The 6217-nt window shown below is 45.0% G+C and overlaps 1 pseudogene across 1 annotated transcript in view; it reads left to right on the top strand.

Annotated features, from left to right (window-relative positions):
- The window catches only part of LOC308372313 (cAMP-dependent protein kinase catalytic subunit alpha-like), a 19787-nt pseudogene that overhangs the window by 2187 nt on the left and 11383 nt on the right, over positions 1-6217 (top strand). The window contains exons 2-3 of the transcript in view: positions 970-1032; positions 4654-4782. The product of the transcript in view is annotated as a cAMP-dependent protein kinase catalytic subunit alpha-like (transcript). The remainder of the gene's footprint in view (positions 1-969; positions 1033-4653; positions 4783-6217) is intronic.

Here is a 6217-nt window from a genome sequence, read left to right as displayed (position 1 = left end):
GTGTGTGTTGTATGGCTTATATTAATATGTGTGTTTTTTTAGTGCATGAGTTTGTGTGTGTGTGTGTGTGTGTGTGTGTGTGTAGAGTGGGTGCATTCTGTCTGTCTGATTGTGCTGTTCTGTCTCACTGACTGTTCTGTCTCACTGACTGTTCTGTTCTGTTTCAATGATTGTGCTGTTCTGTCTCACTGTTCTGTCTCACTGACTATTCTGTCTCACTAACTGTGCTGTTCTGTCTCACTGACTGGTCTGTTCTGTCTCACTGACTGGTCCTGTTCTGTCTCACTAACTGTGCTGTTCTGTCTCACTGACTGGTCTGTTCTGTCTCACTGACTGTGCTGTCTCACTGTTCTGTCTCACTGTGCTGTCTCACTGACTGCTCTGTCTCACTGACTGTTCTGTCTCACTAACTGTGCTGTTCTGTTCTCACTGACTGGTCTGTTCTGTCTCACTGACTGGTCTGTTCTGTCTCACTAACTGTGCTGTTCTGTCTCACTGACTGGTCTGTTCTGTCTCACTGACTGTGCTGTCTCACTGTTCTGTCTCACTGTGCTGTCTCACTGACTGCTCTGTCTCACTGACTGTTCTGTCTCACTAACTGTGCTGTTCTGTCTCACTGACTGGTCTGTTTCTGTCTCACTGACTGTGCCTGTCTCACTGTTCTGTCTCACTGTGCTGTCTCACTGGACTGTTCTGTCTCACTGACTGTTCCTGTCTCACTAACTGTGCTGTTCTGTCTCACTGACTGGTCTTTTCTGTCTCACTGACTGTGCTGTCTCACTGTTCTGTCTCACTGACTGGTCTGTTCTGTCTCACTAACTGTGCTGTTCTGTCTCACTGACCTGGTCTGTTCTGTCTCACTGACTGGTCTGTTTCTGTCTCACTAACTGTGCTGTTCTGTCTCACTGACTGGTCCTGTTCTGTCTGAGACTGACTGCGCTGTCTCACTGACTGTTCTGTGCTCCACAGTGAAGGATGTTTTCTTGCCACAGCCAAAGAAGATTTCCTGAGGAAATGGGAGAACCCTGCACAGTAAGAAAGATGGAGGAGAGTGAGTGAGAGAGAGACTCAGTGAGTGAGTGACTGATAGTGAGTGAGTGTGAGATTAAGGAGGTGGAGAGAGACAAACTGAGGAGAGAGTGAAAGATAGCTGGAGAAGAGAGATGTATAAATGGAGAAGACAGGAGAAAAAGTGAAAGAAGGAGAGGAAAAAGTGAAAGAAGGAGAGACACATGACTGACTGAGGAGAAGTAGAGAGACAGACTGAGGAGAGAGTGAAAGACAGCTGGAGAAGAGAGATGTATAAATGGAGAAGACAGGAGAAAAAGTGAAAGAAGGAGAGACACATGACTGAGGAGAAGTAGAGAGACAGACTGAGGAGAGAGTGAAAGACAGCTGGAGAAGAGAGGTGTATACATGGAGAAGACAGGAGAAAAAGTGAAAGAAGGAGAGACACATGACTGAGGAGAAGTAGAGAGACAGACTGAGAGGGGACAGACAGATGAAGCAACAATGGGAGAAGGACAGACAGACAGACAGACAACAGACTGAGTAGCAGATAGAGAGACCAAAGAGGGCAGAATAAGACTGGTAAAGATTGAAGAGGAGAGAGAGTGAGAGGGAGAGAGTTAGACATAATGCGAAAGAGAGAGGAAGTGAGAGAGAACGAGAGCGAGAGAGAGAGAGGGAGAGATGAACATAATGAGAAAGAGAGAGGAAGTGAGAGAGAAAGAGAGCGAGAGAGAAGCCCCTTATACATGCGTCAATGTAAAGCGGTTACATTGCGCCTACCACGATAGAAACTCGCGAGCGTGTTACAATTGCCTCATGTATAAGGGGTCTAGATGTAAACCGTTAGTTTTTCCGCCGATCGTCTGAGCCTTTCGAGAGAGGTGGTTTACCACGTTAATTCGTCTTACAAAAGGGCGTGTCAAATCAGGCCGATGTGTCATGGGGGAGGCCGTGCGTGACTGGGGGGAGACGGTGACAGGAGGCTAGAAAGTTCACTCCATCATCTCTTTGAAATTCCTTATTCCATGAGTGGTAGGCTACAATGACTGGCTGTTTTAAAATATAACTAATAGCCTAACGAAACAAAATAACCCAGGAAGTTTCATCTTCGACGTTAAGGCTTCTTCCAATACTGACAGCTGACTCATAGCTTGCAGGTTTGCGGGAGACGCGACATTTGAGGGATGTCACTTAATTTAAACCTTTTTTGCTTCCGTTAGTGTGTGTGTGTGTGTGTGTGTGTGATAGAGACAGAGAGGACTCAGAATAGCATCTACAGTGTCAGGATTCAGGCGCTCTCGCCTGGCTTCTATAACGCGCCCTGCTGCACTGAAGGAGCGCTCACTCGCAGCACCTGTTGCTGGAACGCATATAATTCGTTTTGCAAGGTGCTGTAGTCGTGGGAACGACTGGCCTGGTTTCTCCCAAAAGGAAAGTAGATTTTCCTCTGCTGATCCCGCGTCTGTATGGAAGTTTGTAGAGAGATTGCCGGGGAGTAAAATGCTCCCTTTCCGTTACGTCTGCTGCTGGCTAGTAATACAGACAGCCGGAAAGGTTAATAAACGGAATGAAATAGCTACACATTACACACGCTATGTTTTAATAAAAGCCACGTTACTCACATACTGGTTAACACTGTTTGTTACAGCACATAAATGTTTGTCGCTACATCCAAACTGCGTCACCGTTGTCCCTCCCTGTGCTCCAGCCGCACCATTTTGCTTGCAATGTGAATCATTTAATTGAAATATGCTTATTGGCATTTGTTGCACCTTAATCATTTTCTACAAACATGATATGCTATGTATGGTGTAGTAGACTGAGACTCTATTCACTACTGCACAAAAACTAGACACGTTTGAAAAACTAGACGTTTGCAATGAAGTAGGTTAACTTTCGCCAATATCTCCGTAAGGGAGATGGGTTATGTGCTCAAATTTCCTGGGATCAAAGAAGACGTTAGTATTCATGTGCAAACTAAAAATCACGTCTCAGGATTGCTGCGCATGCAAGTTATTTCGGGTGTCTCAACTGTAACTAATACCACTGTCATATAATTATGAGTCCAGTAAAAGACGGAGCAAACACAGTTTTCTACCGTTGTTGAAACACATCCACGCGTAGACTCGTTTTCTTTCCATCCGAGAGTGGTTATTCAAAGAAAATATTAAGCACTATATGCTGATAGAAAGAAGGGAACTTTAAGCCACTACACTGCCTGTGCCCGATGCGGATCCACGTTGATGTTGTTAGTAAACAAACCAGGTGGGAGCACATCTCCGTGGTCTTTGCGCATGCCCGAGGCAATGTAACCGCTTTACATTTTGCACATGTATACAGGTAACGACAAGAGCCGTTTCCCTTGAAAATCTTCACACCTACACGCGAATACGATACGATAAACTGATCTGATCTCAGTGGCACATGTATAAGGCCCTAGAGAGAGGGATAGGGAGAGAGATAAACATAATGAGGAAGAGAAAGAGAAACAGAGTAACAGAGAAACAGAGAGAGAGGGGGGAGTGATGAAAATAGGTAACACACTGATAATCCCTGCGCACCCCCACCCCCCACCATACACACACACACACACACACACACACACAAACCAAACCCCCACCACCAATCCCATATGCTGAGTGTGAGGACTGTGAGGATGCCAAACATGTGGTCGCTGTTATCTCCTTAAAGGTGATCTCGTCATGGCAACAAAGGAAAGGCCCACACCCTCAGACACCTTGGCTCAAACTGCCCCCCCCCCCGCCCCCAACTGTAGTTAATGGGGGAGGCCGTTGAGAACCGTCTCAGGCAGGACTCAGGAGGGTCAGAGAAATAATCATATAGATCAACGAAAGGTTGCCAGACCCGTTGTCATCAGAAGCCGAGTTCATTTACATTAAGAGCCTAGGAGGTATCTTAAACAGTGTATATATATATATATATATATTACTTCGTATATACATATATACACAGACACACCTACAGTTGGAGATGCCTGTGGTTCAGACTTACACTTCTGAATCCGGAGTATATTCCACGTGCTTCGTTACTGCACTTCACTGGAATAAAGACTGATGGCTGCACTGACCACCAGAAACCAGAGACCACCTTTTTGTCTTACAAGGGCGAGGCGGTGGATGGCACCTACAATGTTTCTCATTGAGTTTGTAGGCTTGGAAGTGATTAAATCGGCCCTTGTCACAGTGTTTCATGGGTGATTGATGTAAATATTGAAGTTCACATAGAGGGGCAGAATGAAGGGGAGGTGAATAGAGAGGGCTGGGGGGTTGTGAATGAATGTAGGCCCTCTTGTGGTCATATGGTGAAATAATAAAGTGTAAACTTCCAGTTTAGAACTGAAGGTAGAGTGAATGTTTGGACTATGGTGTGTGTGTGTGTGTGTGTGTCCGTGTGCGTGTGTGTGTGCGTGTGTGTGTGTGTGTGTGTTGATTGTTAAAAAGACGTTTTCTTAACCATTGAACTGTGAAACACATGATGGATTGTTGAACCGCTTAAATTTGTATTGAAAAAATGTGATCCCTGATGAAACTCGACTTAATGAAGCCCAATCGATTGTGTTAAAGTGACTATGTGTGTTTGTGTGTGTATAAAATGTGGTGTTTGTCACCTTGGCTCCCCCAGAACACGGCCTCTCTGGAACAATTTGAGCGGTTGAAAACTCTGGGCACAGGTTCGTTTGGCCGCGTGATGCTGGTGAGGCACAAAGAAAGCGGCCAGCACTTCGCCATGAAGATCCTGGAGAAACAGAAGGTATACCAGGGTTAGGGTTGGGGTTAGGTTAGCCATGAAGATGCTGGACAAACAGAAGGTATACCAGGGTTAGGGTTGGGGTTAGGTTAGCCATGAAGATGCTGGACAAACAGAAGGTATACCAGGGTTAGGGTTGGGGTTAGGTTAGCCATGAAGATGCTGGACAAACAGAAGGTATACCAGGGTTAGGGTTGGGGCTAGGTTCATAGATATCTATAATAAAGGCTAGATATCCTGCCTGCGTTTCTGGCCGACGAAGTCGAATGTCCGCACATTTCGGCCATTTTGAGGACAGTATAGCTCACTCCCCTTAACATTGTGTTGGTAGTGGACTTTTTAAATAACCAGAACTTGCTCAATTTTCAACCGATTTTCAAACGGGTTGGTTTGTTATAAACGGAAGATATTTCGTATGGCACTACATACTTATGAAGAATTATAAACATGGGTTTTCATATGAAAATAACATTGACAGGTCTCTGACAGGTCTCGTTTCAAGGGAGTGTTCAATAGAGCAGGTTGCACAACATTCTGGCATCTTCATTGGCAATAAAGTCAGCAATTTCCTGTCGAAATCATAATGTAAGATGTTTAACAAACCAACCCGATTGGAAATCATGTGCAACTTCAGTTTTATTATGTGCAACTTAAGGTATATTGAAAAGAAAGAACAATTACTCGCCAATTGATGTAAAATGACTGATAGGCCTAAACAATAGCCGTGATACTTAAGCTGCACATTCGAACATGTTCAAGCATCCAGAATTATTACCACGGTAATGACGATTGTAAATCAAGTCATTAGAAAATCCTTCAAAATTTCCGCGAGATAAGAGTGTAAACGATTGTGAAGATCACTGACGTTACCTAACGTACCACTGATCCCTACCGGAAGCATACTGTCCTCAAAATGGCCTCCTGTGTGGACATTCAAGAGTCCGCCATAATCCATCTAGCCTTTATCTAAGATATCTATGGCTAGGTTAGCCATGAAGATGCTGGACAAACAGAAGGTATACCAGGGTTAGGGTTGGGGTTAGGTTAGCTATGAAGATGCTGGACAAACAGAAGGTATACCAGGGTTAGGGTTGGGGTTGGGTTTGCCATGAAGATGCTGGACAAACAAAAGGTATACCAGGGTTAGGGTTGGGGTTAGGTTTGCCATGAAGATGCTGGACAAACACAAGGTATACTAGGGTTGGGGTTAGGGTTAGGTTTGCCATGAAGATCCTGGAGAAACAGAAGGTATACCAGGGTTAGGGTTGGGGTTGGGTTTGCCATGAAGATCCTGGAGAAACAGAAGGTATACCAGGGTTAGGGTTGGGGTTAGGTTAGCCATGAAGATGCTGGACAAACAGAAGGTATACCAGGGTTAGGGTTGGGGTTGGGTTTGCCATGAAGATCCTGGACAAACAGAAGGTATACCAGGGTTAGG

The sequence above is a fragment of the Sprattus sprattus genome (assembly GCF_963457725.1).
Source record: "Sprattus sprattus genome assembly, chromosome: 1".
Lineage (NCBI taxonomy): Eukaryota > Metazoa > Chordata > Actinopteri > Clupeiformes > Clupeidae > Sprattus > Sprattus sprattus.
The sequence above is the reverse complement of the archived record's forward strand: the minus strand, read 5'-3'. Positions and strand labels throughout refer to the sequence as shown.